The sequence below is a fragment of the Crassostrea angulata genome, unplaced genomic scaffold, assembly GCF_025612915.1.
Source record: "Crassostrea angulata isolate pt1a10 unplaced genomic scaffold, ASM2561291v2 HiC_scaffold_1, whole genome shotgun sequence".
Taxonomy (NCBI): Eukaryota; Metazoa; Mollusca; class Bivalvia; order Ostreida; family Ostreidae; genus Magallana; species Magallana angulata.
In genome coordinates, this window is record NW_026441566.1 from 506,857 (window position 1) to 527,782 (window position 20,926).

General features: G+C 34.1%; 1 long non-coding RNA gene across 1 annotated transcript; it reads left to right on the forward strand.

Annotated features, from left to right (window-relative positions):
• Positions 1-282: 282 nt before the first annotated feature.
• On the forward strand, positions 283-4,639 carry LOC128168520 (uncharacterized). Its single transcript, XR_008241397.1, has 2 exons — positions 283-368; positions 4,391-4,639. It is a non-coding gene; the product is annotated as an uncharacterized LOC128168520 (long non-coding RNA).
• The last annotated feature ends 16,287 nt before the right edge of the window (positions 4,640-20,926 follow it).

Sequence of the window (20,926 nt, forward strand, 5' to 3'; positions counted from 1 at the left end):
AGTATCAAATTCATATACATGTATCTATAAAACTCTTACATTTCTGTATATTTATTATGAAAATAGTATTTAAAAGTATTAAAAACTATCACGTAGTATAATTATGATTTTCATAGGGTACGTTTTCTCCAGGAGAAAACGTACCCTAGAGATTGGGTACGTTTTCTCCTGGGTACGTTTTCTCTTGGGTACGTTTTCTCCTGATACCTTACGTGGGACTTTCGTGGGACTTGTTTTCCCCGTGGGACTTGTTTTAGTATCAGCGAGTCGCCATGTTTTGATAGCTGATAGCGGTGTGTCAGAAGAATGGCCTGCAAGACCGCGATAGTGGAAATTTTAGCTCAACTAACGTATGACAGATTATAAAGGTATGTTTCAATACAGGATATGTCGTATTGACTTTTTCTTTTCAAAGTGTTTGTGCACTTTTCAATCTAATCCGACATTCCTCTGACTCTAACCTCCGCTTTTGACGTGCGTAACAATATAAAAGCGGGCATTTGAGTATGAGAAATCTCGGGATATTATCTGTCCAATGTATTTTCACGTGTATGTTTTGCACACTACTCTTTTGAATTTCTATTTATTATTATGTGTATGTATGTCTTATTTTGTATTGAACAACAAACCACACACTGTAAAACAGTGCAAAAGGGGTGGGGCTCCAAAGGCACATAAGAGTAGAATGTTGTAATTAGAGTGCATGTTTGCATGATGATAACTTTACCCTAAATATTTGAATATATAGCAGATCTTTACCATATCACCTCCACTTAATTAATGAATTAAAGAACTCAGACAGGCTTGTGCTTAATTAAATAAATATATTTGACATGGTAGATATTCAGTCTAATTAAAATTAGAACTTTTGTCTGGCTCGCCGTTATATATGATTATCGCCTGTGAAAGAGCATGTGAAACAGAGAGTGCAAGATGAAAAGAACTTTAAGTTCAGATTTTAGCTTAATGTTCCCTGATATCTCATAGGCGTCGGAACCGGGGGGGCTAGGGGGGGCTTAGCCCCCCCACTTTTTTTGCAAAGTTATACTTTACCATTAGAAACATAGCATGATAGAGGGTTCAGCCCCCCCACTTTTTCACGCAGGAAAGATTATTGTTCGTAAAATTACTTAGAAAGATTTGAGAAGTTGGATTCAGAAGACTACTACCCTTCCCCCCCCCCCCCCCCCCCCCTGCACGGATTAGGAATTTCATGATTTTGGGAAAAAAAATTTAAGTAAGTATTTTTTTTTTTGTGTGTGGAAGTATAGGTATACTCCCCCCCCCCCCCCCCCCCCCCCCACGGATTAGGATTTCCATGATTTTCGGAATTACTTTTTTCTCAATATTTTTGAGGATTAGTCTAGCCCCCCCACTTTCAATTTGCTTCCGACGCCAGTGTATCTATAAAACATTCTTCTCAAGATTTGATTATTTCACAGAACATTATAAATTCTTTGAGATTAGTTTATCTTTTATATATATTGAATTTTATTGATTCATTTTAGGTAAACTTTACATGCAGAACACATCTTCATTGTAAACAATTTTTACAGTAAGACAAATGTATATAGTAATTTTTACTACATGTGCCTCAGATCTCTCTCTCTCTCTCTCTCTCTCTCTCTCTCTCATGCTTTTAATCTTGGCAAAGCATCACAGAGCAACATCATTTTGTGCATATCTCTATCTAGGAAAAGAAATCAACAATGCTTTAAATTTCAAAATGAGCATGTATTATCATGCAATCCCTCATTTTTTCATTGTGCAATTAAAATCCAAAGCTTTATAAAATTGTTTATGGAATTTTATACTTACTAAACATAATATTGTTTTTAAAACCTGTCTTTAATAAGAAAAGAGAAAAAAATCCTCGCTAAATTTATTTGCAAAAAAAAAAACCCAGTAGAATTCATTTTAAAAAAATGGTATAGCAGAAAATTATACTTTGAGGATGTTCGGATGAAATACTGTAAGTCATTTTAATTCCACCGTGTTAAAATTTCATGATTTTTACTAAAGTTTCAATTGCGATGGTTTTAATTTCACACTGCTTAAAAATTCAATTGATCAGAATAGAAGCATTTACATTTCATAATATTTGGTTAGAGTGTTCAAACTAATGCTTCTTAGGAAAATCAAAAAATAGGGGGAGGGTATGCATGTAAGGGTATTTCTAAGTGATGTGATGCTTTTGTCATGATAATATCATGTATATGTATGTAGTTTTGAATAAGTTTTCTTATTTAGGGAGGTTGAACAACAGTTGACCTCTAAAAGATTAGGTAAAGATGCTTTATTTATGGAGAGCCCTATGAATCTGTGTTAAATAGAAGAAAGTGGAAATTCTGGGTTCACTTAAATGGCAATATTTTTCTTAATCCTTAATGGAATTTGCAAAATGAGGTATACTTTTTCTCAGAAAAGCATAAGCTTTGTAAGTTTAAGGCAAGATGACTTTTCAGAGAATGTTAGTGTAAGTTTCAAGACTACATGGTATTTTCAGATTTCTCATTTAACTGTAATTTTGAGTGAATTTTGTACCAAAAGTAGTCTATTTTGGGAAAATGGATGATTTTGTTGGTTATATATGTCATTACATGATTTATTAGCTATAATATACAAGGGAAGTAAATCCCTTTTAAATGTGTAGAATGACCACCACTAGAGTAAATTGGCTTAGAAAGTAGGTATTTCCTATCCTGATGACAATTAATAGGCTTAAGTTAATTACTGAGATAAGAATTAATACTGCACAGTAAAAGAGTTTTGATCAATTGAATTATTTAAATTATAAATTTGCAGCAATTTTGCTGTCTGATTTCATGAAATAACATTAAGCAAACTGACTTATATAACTGAATTTTTTTAAAACAGCATATTTTTCTTTCAAATAAAATTCACATGTAGACAAATGCAGTTATCAAAGTATACAATATGTCAAAAAACTGAAGTTTTTGCTCCTTCCTATCCAAAAGTGATATTTTAGATATATTTACAGAATTAAAAAAGCCACCCCCTCTTTCCAATTGTCTCCATTACCATTACATGTTGGATATGTAAATGTAAATTTGACCTTGAGATAACATCTGCTATAATAATTACTCTCGAAATGATCAAGAAACAACATATTTTTACCCTTTTATTGTATATATGCATCAAAAATGTAGCAAAACATGTAAAATTTGAACATTTATCATGGAATTCTCATCCGTCCCCAGGTATCCGGTTGTGTTTGAATTTCATTTTAATTAAGAGCAGACATTACACTTGTAGGTCTTACTATTTTAGCAAAGTTAAAAGGAGACTAGAAACCAGAATAAATAAGATATTCACTAAATATGATTATAAGCTTACTGTTTCATGAAAACAAGAAATCACATGTATGGCGGCATGTCTTTTTGTGAAAAAAAATGTTACATATCATCCATTTATCAAGAAAAGATCAATTTTCAATATCAGTGATGGTTGTTTTCAAATATGTGTGAGAAATGACTCAAGGGAATTGCCACAAGTTTCATGATATTAGGTTAAAGTGTTCAAACTAATGCTTCTTAGGAAAATCAAAATATTAGGGGAGGGTATACAAGTAAGAGTATTTCTAAGTGATGTGATGCTTTTGTCATGATAATATCATGTATATGTATGTAGTTTTGAATAAGGTTTCTTATTTTGGGAGGTTGAACAACAGTTGACCTCTATAAGATTAGGTAAAGATGCTTTATTTATGGAGAGCCCTATGAATCTGTGTTAAATAGAAGAAAGTGGAAATTCTGGGTTCACTTAAATGGCCATATTTTTCTTAATCCTTAATGGAATTGGCAAAATGAGGTATACTTTTTCTCAGAATAGCATAAGCTTTGTAAGTTTAAGACAAGATGACTTTTCAGAGAATGTTAGTGTAAGTTAAAGGTAGCAAGGGACAGTTTCGGATAAAGTACCCGTCAATATTTTTGTAAAATTGAGAGTTGCTGTACTTGAAGGCTTATGAGTGTTGCTAAAACTCATGAAATGATTTTTAATGATTATCATTAGTTAGAGGGATGTCTCTTGTTGAAATTGATATTCAATATGTAGGCCTCATATGTTAGGTACATGAGATTCAGAAGTAAAATGCGAAATTCTAGTTACAGGGTTCCGAAGACACACGTCCCCAGGCTACAATGAAATGTATCAAAAAAACTGTCCTGTGCCATCTAATGTCACGTATCGGGATATGTCATACTAATTACACTGCATGGTCAGTGTATTTTTTTTTCAGAAATACTATGCATATGTTAATGTAAACACAGCTATTATTAGTACCGGTACATGTATTAACACAGCTTATTGATTTTTTTAATTTCAGCTACTGGTGGCCACATGGTTTTTACCTTTTGATTCTTTTCAGCTCTTGAGGTTAACCTGTCACTTCTACCTACATATTCCTTAATGTGTTCTACAGACTATTTACCAGTAATTCAAATTAAATCGGATAATTCATGAACAGTTACTGTAATGGAACTTTAAGAAAGCATCATGCCTTGTTGTGGTTTGTGTTTGATAAGAAATTATAACAAACAAAATTATGGCTGTTTAAAGTAATTTACAATTGTTAGCTGTGAAAAATTGTTTTTCAATAAAAGTATGCAATTATGTTTCCTTTATTTTGTTTTTAGCTCACCTGGGCCAAAGGCTCAAGTGAGCTTTTCTGATCACAATTTGTCGTTGTCGTTGTTGTAAACTTTTCATATTTTCATCTTCTTCTCAAGTTTCACTGGACAGATTTCAACCAAATTTGGCACTAAGCACCACCACTAGGTGAAGGGGATTCAAGTTTGTTTAAATGAAGGGCCCTGCCCTCTTTAAAGGGGAGGTAATTGAGAATTATTGAAAATTTGTTGGTATTTTTCAAAAATCTTCTTCTCAAAAACTATTCGGCCTGAAAAGCTTAAACTTGTGTGGAGGCATCCTCAGGTAGTGTAGATTCAAGTTTGTTCAAATCATGGTCCCCGGGGGTAGGGAGGGGCCACAAGAGGGGGATCAAGTTTTACATAGGAATATATAGAGAAAATCTTTGAAAATCTTCTTCTCAAAAACTATTAGGCCAGAAAAGCTCAAATTAAAGTGGAAGCATCCTCAGGTAGTGTAGATTCAAGTTTGTTCAAATCATAGTCCCAGGTCAGGTATGGTGGGGTCACAATGGGGGAATGGATTTTTACAAAGGAATAAATAGAGAAAATCTTTAAAAATCGTTTTCTCAGAAACTAATCAGCCGGGAAAGCTGAAACTTACATGTATGTGGAAGCATCCTCAGGTAGTGTAGATACAAAGTTGTGAAAATCATGACCCCGGGGATAGGTTTGGGCCACAATGGGGGGGGGGGGGGGGGGGGGGGGGAGGGAGGGGGGTCAAAGTTTAACATAGGAATATATAGAGAAAATATTTAAAAATCTTCTTCTCAGAAACTAATCACCCAGATGATTCTTTATAATTGTTAAGACTTTGGCCCGAGGACAGTTCTTTGGCCTCACAAGAAGGTTCAGAGTTTGATGTAGGTTTATATCCCATATATAAACTATTGTTAAGGATCTTTTTGAGAACTGCAATACTCAACATGCGATATGACTATAAAATCAATATAAAATCATCCTTTTAGAAAAGGAACTAATGATTATAAACATAAGAATATTTAGGGGGAAAATAGATTTTATTTATACAGGATCTACATGTATTATTGTACATTGTCCAGGTAGTTTGCATTGTGACCCCATTAAGCTGATTTTATCATACCTATTGTTCCTCAGGTGAGCGATGTGGCCCATTTGCCTCTTGTTTTAGTTTTTCATTGTTTTTCAATATTAAAAATTAAACATATTTAACCTACGGTAATTTTCATGATGAGTACAAAACTAAAATCCGTTTTTAAATCGGACGATGCATAACAGATATCGGGGTTTAAAAATTGATTTTTCAGAAATTTTGATTCTGCGTTTTTGGTTTCAAAAATAGCGTAAAGTTCAAACTCGTACCAAAAATAATTCGAATTTTGTTAAGTACTTTGACACCTTTGGAATTATTTTTTTTGTTAAGTCGTTCTTAGAATCGTTAAGGTTTTTGTTAATTCGTACATAGTATCATTCGTATTTATTTTTATCTTTTACTTCAAGTTGCTCTTGTTATTGATTTAAACACTCTGCTTCTTGCAGGAACATCAAGCTTTACTCTTGAACGGAAGACCCATTCGTTGCTTTGCAATGAGCTTTGCTCTAGTTATTATTATTATTTTTCTCGACAGATTTCTGTCATCGATTTTTTGAAAACTGGAAGATATATTGATACAGTTTTGGGACGGTCTTACCGCAAATCTATCAATCTATAGAATGTAAGGTTTTTAACTTCCGGTTCCGGTACTTCCGGTTTTTACAAGGAAAAATGTAAAAATTGATTAAAACGCAATACTTTGTTAAGTTTTTATATTAGAATGTTCAACTTTTAGAATTAGATGCATCTTGTCTTTTTGTACAAAATTGTCAGCGTAGACAACTTTCTATATCTTACCGTTTTTGAGATATAAAGTCCTAAACTTTAAAAAAGATGGGATGAGAAAGCAAAAAAAATTAAATGAGCTTTAAAAAATTATTAAACGCCTAAATATTTTTAACACAGATGTAATTAACATATATTCTAAGTTTCATTAAAATATATTGACTACTTCCGGTTTTTATAGGTCAATGAAAATCGCCTACGGGAGTTTCAATGTTAAACAAAAATCACGCGTGGTTCGTTTTCTCAAAAGGCTTTCAAATAATTGCTACAATATTTAATCTTTATAATGACACACACAATCCGCAGACCTGAAGAAGTTTTGGGCAGACAACTCGAAAAAATTAGTGATCTGCAGGGGCCAACGTGCAAAACAGCCTTTTAGCTGTAACTTTTTTACCTTTCATCCGATTTTAAAAATCTTTTCAGTTTATTGTTAAGAATAAAGAGTACAATTTTAAAATCATGGTCCGAGGGGCCACTTTTTGAGTCCTTATAGGGGTTTGAAGGACCTAAAGATCAGAACTTGATTAGTTTTTGAATTAGAACGTTCAGCTTTTGGAATTAGATACATCTTGTCTTATTGTACAAAATTGTAAGCGTAGGCAACTTTCTATATCTTACCGTTTTTGAGATATTAAATCCTAAACTTTAGAAAAGGGGGGATGAAAAACAAAAAATTTCAAATGACCTTTAAAAATTTAAATTATACCTTACCATTGTTACTATAGAAGTAATAAAGGTACATTCCGAGTTTCATTGAGATATATTGACTACTTCCGGTTTTATAGGTCGATGAAAATCACCTAAGGGAGTTTCAATGTTAAACAAAAATCACGCGTCGTTCGTTTTCTCAAAAAGTTTTCAAGTTAACATTACAATATATCAGATGTATAATGGTACACACAATGCGCAGACCGGAAAAGTTTTTGGGTAGACAATTCGAGAAAATTAGGGATCTGCCGGGGCCAACGTATTAAACAGCCCTTTAGCTGTAACTTTTTTTATTTCTCTTTTGATTTTTTAAAATCTTTTCAGTTTATTGTTTAAAATAAAGAGTACAATCTTAAAATTATGTCCAAGGGGCCACTTTTTGACTCCTTATAGGGGTTTGGAAGGCCCAAAGATCATCACTTCTTTAAATTTCAAACAAAAATTTGTAAGAGTTATCTTGCTTTGCTGTAAGAATGTAGAGCATAAATACTATAGGCATACCAAGTTTTGTGTCCGAGGAATGAATACTTACTTCAATATGATTTTTTGAAAATATTCCTTTGGAAATAAGAAGTGAAGCTACCTGTAAAGTTCTGGAGTTATCTTTCTTTTCACATTGCACTACTCGTAAGTTCCTATCTAAGCAACTGGGGATGCCAAGGCGTTTAGAACACTTGGAAATAAATTAGAGAATAATTTGTTTTGAACATTTAATCAAAAAGGGATAATGGGGCTGTCGAAAAGCCCTTACTTTTTGTTGAAGACAAAAAATGTTCTAGTTAGGGCTTTTCGACTTTCGGTCGAAAAGACCTATTGTTATTCTGATGTTTTATTAGGGCTTTTCGACTTTCGGTCGAAAAGACCTATTGTTATTCTGATGTTTTATTATTAGGGCTTTTCGACTTTCGGTCGAAAAGACCTATTGTTATTCTGATGTTTTATTAGTGCTTTTCGACTTTCGGTCGAAAAGACCTATTGTTACTCTTCTGTTTATTATTATTCTTATTCTCGACAAAGTTTCGTCAGCGATTTTTTGAAAACGAAAGACATATTAAAACTAATATGCTATAATCTTATAGCACTTTTATATGACACGCGTATGTAAGGTTTTGGACTTCCGGTTCTGGCACTTCCGGTTTTGACAAGGGAAATACTAAGAATTCATTGTAACATAATATTCTTATTATTTTTTGAGTTAAAGCATTCAAATTTCAGAATTAGATGCGTCTTGTCCAGTTGTACAAAATCATAAGCGTAGCCATTTCTCTATCTCTTACCATTTTTGAGATATTAAAGACCGGGTTTGACCTAGTTGAATATCCACACGGACGGCAATTAAGCATATAAGGAGGCAGGCCACACCTCCGCACTGATAACACTGCAGAGAGAAGTTATTTATAGATAGCTGCATACCACAAGCACGTGGTGGCATTAGACAAGTACACACTGTTATCTTACACACATTTAATATATCATAGGATACGTGCACACAGATTTAATTTCTTTTACGTTTAGAGAAAACATGTTTCATAAAACGATTCCAAATGTTGTTTCTAAATTGAAATTTTTGTTTTGAATAATTCTTTTTTCCAATTTGTCTACGTGGGGATTTTGGATCACGTCTATATGAAACTGATGTGAATTTTCTCCCCACATTTTCATTCCAGTGGCAAGTTCCAAGAAAAGCCCTAACTTTATATTGTTCACTGCCAAATGCAATTCGTTTATCTTGATAAATATTCAAAGTATTATTGAAACTTTCAACAAAGTAAGTATCTCGTCCGAGCTTGAAATCATCAGGGTATTTGTAAATGATGGAGTTAACAATGACACCTCTCAGTAATTTTTCTGCTACAGGATTTTCGATCACAACACGTGAAGGCTCGTAATTCGGATCAACTCTACATCTAGAGGACGGATCACATCGTTTGTGATTATTTTTGTAGTGCTCCACAATGTTGTCAAGCATGGCTCTCAGCGTATTTCCATCCCCTTCACAGTGCTTGATAGCCCAATAGAAATGTGTGGCCACAGGTTCTGGTTTATCGTATAGTTCCTCAGACCAGGTTTTCCCCTCATTGTAACGTGGACCGCTGGAAATTAGAGTCAATGCTTTTTTGACACTCTTAATTCCATGCCAAATATCATTTTGGTTGCATACAAAACCGTGTTCACGCTCTTTCACAAATTTATTTATTGCCATATTTCTGTAGATTTGTACTTATGGAAGAAGGAATTGCGGTTGGATACAGAGAGTACCCCAAATCCTGCTGCCTTGCAAAACCGAGAGTAATGGGAAGGTAACATCCCACTGCAGACGAATGCATGGTTGATACGTTCATTAATCAGATATTTTCCATTGGGAAGGTATGGTGATGACGCCCACAGATATACGTGTTTTGCCCGATCGGTCCTTGTACATCTAAGCTTCAAGGAAACGACATGTCCCCTTTTGGTCACCTTCTTGACTTCAAGTTTTCTGCAACAGTGTTTCCCATGAATTGCAGCAACCTCCATAAGTCTACTAACAGATGACACTGATGTAAGAAAAAAATCCTGGTTCACCTCATTTTTCTTCACATTGATGTAGGTTCCTGGGGTCTTTGGATATTCCAATTTATTCTCATCGTTTGACTTTCCCCAGGCATTAACTAGTGCATCCATGATGTCAGTATTGTTGACGGGTCTGCCTAGTTGTTTCACTAAAACTTCTCTGACTTTTTGAAGATTTTGCAACAATTCATTTTTTTTCTCCTCGTTAGCTGGTATTTCTAACTTGAATGATGGTGGACGTTTCCGCTTTGTTTCTGCCATGATAACTTTTTTAGTACTTAGGTATCTTATAATGATTATATCTACTAATGCTGGACTGTACCATTATGATAATGGGGTGTGAAACGTGCCTCTTTATCATTTTTATTTATTTTTCTAGCTACTTATATTTTTAAATATTAAATTAAGTCCATGTTATAATAATTGATACTTTATTTAACAGAGATATGTATATATATATATATATATATATATATATATATATATCGCTATCAGTTATTTAAAAAAGTAATGAAATTCTTTTAAAGTACAAAAAAACCCTGTGTACCCTGTCCAGTGTTTGTAATGGAATCGACAATTAGCTCACACTTGCACAGCTTTCTTCACACTGTGGGGAAAACCCCCCGCCAATTGTCAATAAATCAGCTACAGAGATGAAGATAGCTAGGGGTCCAGGAGGGAATATCTGACTAACACACAAATGTAAATTAACAATAAATGTTCTGGTATGTAAAATATCTCTTATAAGCGAATATTTCCTCAATAAATAAAAAAAAAAAGAAATATGATTATGATCAATTATGAAGCCTCCAAAACAAAACGCGGTTCTCAGGCCATCTCACAATGAAAATGGAGGAAAATGATTATTAATAATAGTTATTATTATTCTTCTCGACAAAGTTTCGTCAGCGAATTTTTGAAAACGGAACGGAAAAATAAAAATTTAATGTTAGATTCTTTTAGCAATTGTTTAGTTCTCCCGTATGTCCCTTTTTGGACTTCCGGTCTGTATACTTCCGGTTTACACATGCAAAAAACAAAATATTAAAAAGACCTTTGTATCTATTTCATTTTTTGATTATAAACTATGAAATTTTGGATTTAGATACTTCATAGTTTGATATACAAAATTGTAAGCGCTAACTTTTTTTCTATCTCTTGCTGTTTTCGAGATATTAGACTTCAAACTATGAAAAAAGGGGGGATGAAAAAAGTAAAACTTGAAATAACCACCAAATTTGTTAAATGAGGAATGGTTAATGTTAAAACTGTCATAATTATCATATATTCAAAGTTTCGTTTGAAACCATTGAGAACTTCCGCTTTTATAAGTTGATTAAAAATCGTCTATGGGTGTTTTAATGTTAAACTGAATTCACACGTGCCAGGTTTTCTCAAACAATTTTCAAGTAAATATTTTCATATTTAATTTTTATAATGAAGGACCAAATAGGCAGACCGGAAAAGTTTTTGGGATTAAAATTTTGAAAAATAAGGGATCTAGAGGGGTCAAAGTTGAAAACAGCCCTTTAGCTGTATCTTTTTTATTTTTCACCCGATTTTCAAAATCTTTTCGATTAATAGTTCAGAATTATGAGTACAATTTCAAAAATAATGGTCAAAGGGGCCACTTTTTGTATCCTTAGAGGGGTTTGAAGGGCCTAAAGATCACAACTTGTTTAAATTTTAAAATTATTTTTTGGAAGAGTTATCTCGCTTTGCTCTAAGAATACAGAGTACAAATACTCTTATCATACCAAGTTCTGCGTCCAAGGAATGAATACTTACTTTGAAATGATTTTTTTGAAAATATTCTTCTGGAAATTAGATGTGTAGCTACTTGTTAACTTCTAGAGTTATCTTTCTTTTCACACTGCACTACCCATGAATTCCTATCTAAGCAACTGGTTATACCACGGTGTTCAGAAAATTTGGAAATAGATTAGACAATTTTTTTTAAGCAAATAAAAAAAAAGGAAACTAGGGCTGTCGAAAAGCCCTTACTTTTTGTTGAAGACAAAATAAGTTCTAGTTTAATCTCGCGATTTTGAATATAACAGTCAAAATAAGACGCTAAATTGCACAAATGGTTCCTTAACACCCCCGCGTACCTGATAATCCTTGAACGATTCATCAGATTGTTGCCTTGCCTGTCAAAACTTTTCTCCATAAGCTTCTGAAGTTAACTCATATCGTTTGAGTATTTCCTCCTTAATCTTATCATACTTACCACTTTCACCATCGCTTAGACGAGAATAAGCTTCCAATGCCTTACCTGTCAACAGTGGTACCAAATGAATAGCCCATTCAGACTTATCCCATTCATGCAACACTGCAAGTTTCTCAAATCATCTCAAAAACACATCAATATCTTAACCTTCTTTCAACTTAGGAAGCTTAACATGAGAATTCTGGACAGGTGAACTACCATTTGATTTCCCTCCATTAGCTCTAGCTACCTTTAACTCTTCCTCTTTCAATGCTAACTCCTTCACCTTAACCTCATACTCCAACTCAGCTTTCTTCATCTCACGCTCAGCCTGCCTCTCTTCCCGTTCAATCTTTCTCTCTTCCCTGTCCTTCTCATTCAACAACTTCAACATTTCTAAACAATCAGACAATGACGCCCCCTTCTTAATCTGATCATTAACCCACGACGGTAACTCCGACATGATTCAACACCTAACTGAAACAGAGATAGTAAGACTGAAATTAGAACAGAACTAGAGAAATTAAGAGAAAATACTCACAAGGGATGGGTGAATTGTGCCAACTTTGTAAAGGTTGTAACTAACACAACACTAGATAGTGTCTTAAGTATTTCACACCCCACACAATCGCAAGCGCCTCCTTTTCGATTACTGCATAATTCTGCTCGTTTGGTTTTAAACTCTTACTTGCGTAGGCTATAGTCCTCTCACCATTGGGGCCATCTTGCGCTAGCACTGCACCAATACCGGTGTCGCACGCATCAGTGTACAGAACAAATGGAAGCGAGAAATCAGGGTACCTTAATATAGGATAGCTGGTCAAGGTCTCCTTGAATGTTTTGAATGCACTTTCACAGTTACTATCCCATATAAATTCAACTCCTTTTCTTAAAAGTTTGTGTAAGGGCGCAGCCTTACTAGCAAAGTCTTTTACAAACTTCCGGTAGTAAGAAATAAGCCCAAGGAAGCCTCTGAGTTCACTAACATTTAAAGGCTCGGGAAAGTTGTGAATTGATTTTACCTTGTCAGTGTCCGACAATATTCCCGTTGCTGAGATCTTATGAACGCAACTTCGGTTTTCCCGAATGAGCATTTCTGGGCTTTAAGCTTTAACCCCGAGTCCTCAAATCTCTTTAGCACTTCCTCGAGTCTTTTGACGTTGTCACTGAGGGTTTCAGAGAAAACGATTACATCATCTATGTACACAAGGCACGTGTTCCACAGTAACCCTGAGAGCACGAGTCCATAAGTCGCAGGAAAGTAGGAGCACTGTTGCACAGTCCGAATGGCATATAAATATATTCGTAATGCCCTCCGAAAAAGGAAAACGCAGTTTTTTCTTTGTCGCTCTCCTTAATTGGAACTTGGTGGTATCCTTGACACAAATCTAAGACACGGAGTACTTAGAATTGTTAAGCACATCTAACATATCGTCTATCCTCGGAAGAGGGTATACATCCGTTTTGGTGACATCATTTAGTTTACGAAAGTCGATGCACATGCGAACTTTGCCATCTTTCTAGGCACTAGGACGATTGGAGCTGAATACGGGCTCTCAGACGGTCGTACGATTCCGTTAGCACACATTGTTTCTATCTGAGACTCCAGTTATTTTCGCTGGATGTGGGGAATTCTGTACGGCCGCAAGTGGATGGGTTTGCTGTCCCCCGTATCTATCGAATGGTCAACTAAATTTGTCCTGCCTAATTCGTTGTCATTAAATGCAAAAACTTTTCGGAACTTGTTTAACACCACCATAATTGACGGTTTGTTTGACCTAAATTTTCTGTTACATAGAGATCGTTAACTGTAACATCTTTCTCGCCAGACTTCACACACTCACCGATTTCAATCCCGTTTAAACTTTCACCCTGACATGCACCTTCCAAACTCTTACTAACTAGATTCACATCAGGACTGAATGAGACGCGCTCACCATTTATATACAAAGAATCATTTGCAAGATCAATGTAACATGCACAATCTTTAAAAATATATAGTCCTTAAATACAGTTATATGGGAAATTCCTAGCAACAAATGCTTTGTAAACAATGTCAGTCTTTTCGCCAATTCTAATTCGAAAGTCACATTTTCCAATTATATCGACTCGGTTGCCCGTAGCCGATGTAATGCTCACCCCTCCAGCCGGCGCCATGGTACCCTGGTCTGCGAATTCTTCACTCACAATTGTGACACTGGATCCGGTGTCGATCAACATTGAAGCACTTTTATCATTCACATCTCCTAAAATTTTGCGGTACAAAATTTAGGATTCAACTGACATAATACAATATTTTCACATACATATTTCATAATTATATTATTTTCACTATTCCCAGAGGAATCGAATTTTTTCACTTCTCGCAACCGGCTCTCTTTCGGAGGATGTTTAAATTCCGCTAATCCTTACCTCCACACAAAGGGGCGGACTTTAGTTTCCCGAATTGGTGGTTCTTTGCTCTTTACATCGAACTGCGATATGTCCTACCCGCTGACAGTAGTTGCAGATTGGCCTTCCATCCGTTGTCCTAAGGTTCCGGTCAGACCTGGGCTGCAGTCCACGGTCTCTTCCTCGCCAGGATACTCGGAAGTTCTGTCCCTGGGTATTTGAGGCATATTGTCGCTGGAAAGAAATGCGCCCTATCTCGGTAGCCATCACTGATACTTGGGCTGAGAGGTCTGCGATGGATTTCTCCAGCTCCTCTGTTCTCTTAGGTTCGCGTGACATAGCTGCCACTATTGTCCTCGAGTTGTCCACAAGAGATTTGTTACATTCCTCTCTTTTCGCATGACGAAAAGCTTCCTCAAAGGTCTTTAGGTTTGAAAGTAGAACAAACCTTTTTATTTCAGGTCTAAACCCTTGAATGAAATGTTCTTTGGTAAGAGTTTCTTTTTGTCGTCTTGACATGTCCATGTACGCACGTGTGGCTAGCTTCGTTATATTTGCGGCGTAGTCGTCAACAGTTTGGATCTCTGCTTGTCTGTATCCAAAGAGGTTTGAGTAATACAATGACTCTAGCTCTTTTGGGAAAAACCTTTCCCGGAGAGAGTCACAAACAGAGCGATAATCATCTTTTAAATCATCATCTAACGATTCGTAATAATTTGCTGCCTGGTCTCGGAGGAACGCCGGTATTGTGACACACTTCCTGCCGTCACTCCAGAAATTTGCTCTGGCGATCCGGTCAAAGTCTTTAATCCAAGAATGAACATCTTCGTCTAACTTTCCGTAAAAAGAAACGGGCCTAACTAGAGTCTATGACTTCGGCTCTGGTGTAACTTCATTCACAATTATTTCTTCGACAGGCTCTTGCCTCTTTTTCTTTGGCATTTTGTTCCTTTGTCCTTTAGTTATCCCACCGCTGCCACCATAATATGTGACGGGGGTCCTCCCTGTCACCGGCACTGATTGATAACTATTGTTTATATTTACAAGTTTATTTACATATTTACAACAAACACGAATTACACAATATATAGGAAACACAGGTTATATCACAAAATGCGTCCTCACTCTTTAACATCCAAACTCATTCTATCCTGTCTCCCACGTGTTCCCTGGGTATGACCATACCAATTATCTCTTACTCCTCAGACTCACCCATAACTCAATCAACTGCTCACTTTCATCTCTCAGAACTTTATCATTCACAATGAACAAATGACAATTACATATATCTTTTTTTATTGACATTTGTTCTCAAAACAATAGCAAAAGTACTTACTACATAATTTTTTAACATAGATGTATAGAATCTTTAAATATAAGTAGACATGCACATTTATATACAGAGTATTCGACATAAGTCTTATAAGTAAAAAAAAAAGTATTTGAAAAAAAAACAAACATCAAATATGATTGACAAAAAAGTAATGAAAAATGGTTTCAGAATTGTTCAAACATACATGTATATTTCACTTTTAGTACAGCAAGATATTGCCTATGCTAACATGAAGGGCCACAATCTACTAACTACAAGTCTCTAATGCCCCATGCATGTTAGCAAAACAGCGACCACGCCTGGTATATGGACCTGTTGGCTCCTATTACAGATATAGAAAAGAAATATAAATATATATAAACTAAAAATAAATTATGTATCAATTTACCTATTATATGAATTATAAACTGCTTCTAATACGCTTTAAAAGGATTGCAAAACTCCTTTGTGACAACGATTTGTAGACCTCAGAGAAAAAAATTAGTACATATTTTATATGATTACATATTTCTTAAGGTTTTTCCTCTTTGTTTTCAATTCTACAATACATTTTATACTTATATATCTAACAGGCAATCAAAGAAATCAAACTGTTAAGAAAGATTGTTTTCTCATTCTTTTCAAAATAAAAGCCTATTACTACTGTTTTCCATGATGCATCAAACTTTTAACATTTTTGAACAGTGTCCCATATTTGACTTACATTCTTACATCTCAGAATGAGATGCTCGTTGTTTTCCTTTACATCTTTACAAAAGACACACATATCACTGTTTTTTCTGGAAGTGTGATTTATCCAGGACAATTTTACTGATTTAAGTTTCATCAGTATATCAACAATACCTATGCCTCCATCTTGAATTTTTCCTATCAGGGTATTTCTTTTGATCCTTTTTATTTTATTCCAAATAAAATTATATAAAAAGACTGTATTTTTTTCAGTATACCCTCATCTGGGAGGTTTTAAATAGACCCAGTGTATAAGAATTTTGGTATTGCCAGACTATTTATTACACAAACTTTACCAAATATCGTTAATTTTCTTGTTTTCCATGACTCAAATAGTTTTTCTAAATCGTCAACAATTTTTGTGCAATTTTTATTGTCACACATTTCTTTGTTTTGACCTATAAAGATTCCAAGAGTTTTTATACATGTTTTGTTTACTCTTACATTTTCTATTTCTTGTAAAACATTTTTCCAGGGACCTGTTAAGAGACATTCTGTTTTAGACATATTTAATTTCATACCTGATACTTTACTAAAACTTTGTATTATCTCTAGGGAATTTTTCAATGAAGCTTCGTCTTTTAAAGGGAGAGTACAATCATCTGCATGTTGTATAATCGTTATACTCTGAATCATTCCAGTTTTTTGAAAGCCTATTATATTTGGATTAGACCTTATGACGATTGCTAGGATTTCAAAAGAAAATAATATTGCTGATACCGGACACCCCTGTCTTATGCCTCTATACATATTACATGTCTTAGATATCCACCCATTGTTTTTTATTCTGAATATAGGTTTGTTATACAATATGTTAATCCATTTTAAAGTCTTCTCCAAAATTGAATTGTTTAAGAACTTTTAACATAAAATTCCACTCTACAGAATCAAACGCTTTTTGAAAGTCAAGGAACAACAAAATTGATTCCAAGTCATTCTCCTCATAATAATCATAAATATCAACAATTAAAACATTTTCGTTATGCAATCCTTTGTTATTTTAAACTATTATATAGCATAAAGTACTTGTAGATTTGAAAACAAATCCAAAAAGTTACCTGTAAGTGTCCAATAAGTTTCCAAAAACTCTCCATTATTTTAAAGAATGGACAGTGAAATCTGCCCAGTAAAAAATAATGGATAGTAATTGTAAACTTATTGGACAGGTACAGGTGACGTGTAATAAAACAAATACCATGCAAAGCCATACATGTGAGAACAAAATGAAATTTAATCAAGCATGCTTTGAAATATAATAATCCAAATGAATTGACTCAACTCTGTAAAATAATTCAAATGCACTGGTACATGAGTAGAAAATAATCCAAATGCAGTTGTATACATGTATACATGGAATCAGAAAAATCCAGATTTGACTTTGCCTCCATTTTCTTAGATAAACCACTCCGTATTAATCATCCAAATCCTGCTGATTCAGAGGTTTTAAAAACCTATTATTGCTCTCTACCTCTTGACTGGCGTTAATCATATCTTCATCAGAGATATCAAAAAAGACACAGTTATGAATTAAATCAAACTCTGGCACAGCCTCCATATCTAGAATGTCACTTATAACACCATCCGTGTTTGGATGATTTTCATAATCATCCTTGCATTTTGACCGAGTTATTTTTAGAAAATGTTTTCTCCATCAGAGGAAGACATCTCGATACTAAAACACAAGTTGTGTGAATGAATGAAAAATCATGCAGTTCAAGTTATACCTAAAAAGTCACCTGTACCTGTCCACTAAGTAGACAATAGAAACAGAATTCTACTCAGGACTGCATTTTTGTTAGGGGTGGTTATAAATAGCTCTATTTTCATTGTCTACTGGTGTACCTGTTGAAGTCCATTCTTAAAACAAAAGAGGAGAATGTTTTAAGTCGGATATAAGCCTCAAACTGTCCATTCTGTGAGAGAAAGAACTGATCTCGGCCCTTCGGGCCTCGATCAGTTCTTTCTCTCACAGAATGGACAGTTTTTGGCTTATATCCTTTACTTAATCGTGCGTTTAACGCTATATTTCGTCCTTTAATATAAGCTGATTGGTTAATATGTATTGTTTTATCAAGTATATTTTGTAGTCTGTTAGCAAAGATAAAAGCAATAATTTTATAATCGGTGTTTGTAAGGCTAATAGGTCTATAATTATTTAAGTTTTGTGGATCTCCTTTTTGATATATATTCTAAATTTAGATTATCGAGATATTCATCTACTGTACTGTTATTTGTGATGCATGATTTATATAATTTCTCATAAAATTCGCAAAGAGATTGTAAAATTTGGTCTTCATCAGATATATAATCATTTCCGTTTCTTAAAGATTTAATCACTTTTGATAATTGTCTTTTCTTTTCTATACTTAGGAAGTTAGCGGTATTTTTCTCTCCATTTTCTATCCAGTTTGCTCTCGACAACTACAGATATTAACTCAGAAATTATAGACTCATGTTCGCTCTCTCTCACTTGCCTAACGAGCTGAAATGATACTATTGGGAAACAGGGCTACAACGCCTGCGTCGCGCACCTGCAATTTCTCAATGAAAATGGTCATAGAGAATTGCATTGCTCCACTTTTTTTTATTCTAGTGAGAAAACGACACCATTACAGTTAAACTCATTCATAATCGTTATATTCCTCTACTAAACAATACCGTTAAGATACTCTACTCTTGAGTGCACGCCACTTAAATGTTCACACGTAACACTGGAAGCGATCATTGAATGAATAGTGTCAAGTGAATGCAATGCCCCCCCCCCCCCCCCCCCCGAAAAAAAAATAAAAAACAAAAAACAAAACATAATATAACCAAAAACAAAAGAAAAAAACCCAAAAACAAAACAAAACATAAACAACAACAACAACAAACAAACAACAAAAACAAACAAACCAAAAAATATTGATTTATATTTTTCTCAAGTCATCTGATCAAAATTGTACTTTTCGGACTTTTTCCAGACTGAATTATCATTTGCAAAAATTATTATAAGACTGGTTTTTTTGTATGTATTTTAAAATAAATCACTACCATCGGAAGCTGCTATGATTTGCGATTTGGCGAGACTATCTTTGAGGTCATTCCTTCGGCATAAAAACAATGTCTCATAGCATATTATATATTTTCATTGCAGAGTTAATCCTGGACGATTGAGGAAAAATAGAATATTGAACAGCAATTGACACTTTCATTAAAACTTTATTGTTTTTGAATGCTGCAGAAGGATATAAAACAGAATGCAAATAATATTGTCTATAACACAACAATAGACAAGGTGATATTTATCCCTCTTATACAAAAACAACAATGCTGATTTTAATTACTTAAATAAGAAGGCTTGATAGAAAAGTTTTAAAGGGCATAATTAATTTATGAACATAACTAGACTAACTAAACTACAGTTCTGACTTATTTTAAAAATGTACAATTATGTTAAAAATTAAATAAAGAGAATATAAATGTTTGTAACAATAAATATTTTTCCTCTAATAGATAAATTTTGGGAGAGTTAAGAAAAACGTGTTGAGTGAGATAGAAACCTACAATGTAATTGAACAAAAAACCATTCAAAAGATTTATGGCTTTTAAAGTTTATTTTTAAACACATCTGGGTGAGTTACATGGAAACTGCTCAATGCTGTTCTTGTAAAGTTCTTGCATAGTATTTTTCCAACCAATCACGTAGTGTTTTAAAAAGGGTTTATCACTCTTCGATACACATTTCATAAATACATAAACGAAGTTCATGCAACAGTTTACCAGTGAACACAAATTATTCATTTAAACTACAATACTCTATATATAGTAATCTTTTCTATAAAAACAGAAACTGTATCATTTTATCTATTATTCAACTTATTTTGTTTGTCTTTACATTTATGAGCTGATGTACGTTTATTCTCAACATAAAGTCTGACATTTAAATTTTTTATTCATTGTTTATTACTTCTTGTTCGTCCTTCATTGGATTTTGCTGATGTACTCTAAAACACCTACTTGATTTTTTTTTTAAAGAGACGACTTGACTTGGTCTCAAATTGACTAACTCTAAACATGTTTATTTTTTTCAAATACTGTACTATACCCTGTCTACACACAATTTGTGGGTGACACATAAGATTTTCCAGCTTAAATAATAAAGCGTACAGTGTTTGCATGCGGCTTCCAAGGGATCCATGCACTGTGTATATTTCCTTTAACGTACTTATCTGAACATGCAGGCCTCTTTATTCAATAACCCAATTGTTATAGCGGTTAAGCGGAGGAAGAAGAAAGCTGAAGACTTTAGTTTTTAAATCAATATTTATTTACCCAAGAACCAATGCTTGCATCAAAAGTCACAAATATTAATAAATAACATGTATTATTTTATACATTTAAACAAAGATTAAACAACCGTATGCCTCGTACATTGTCTATGTGCCAATATGTGGGTTTATTTACAAAAACAATTTGTTCAGCTGATAGAT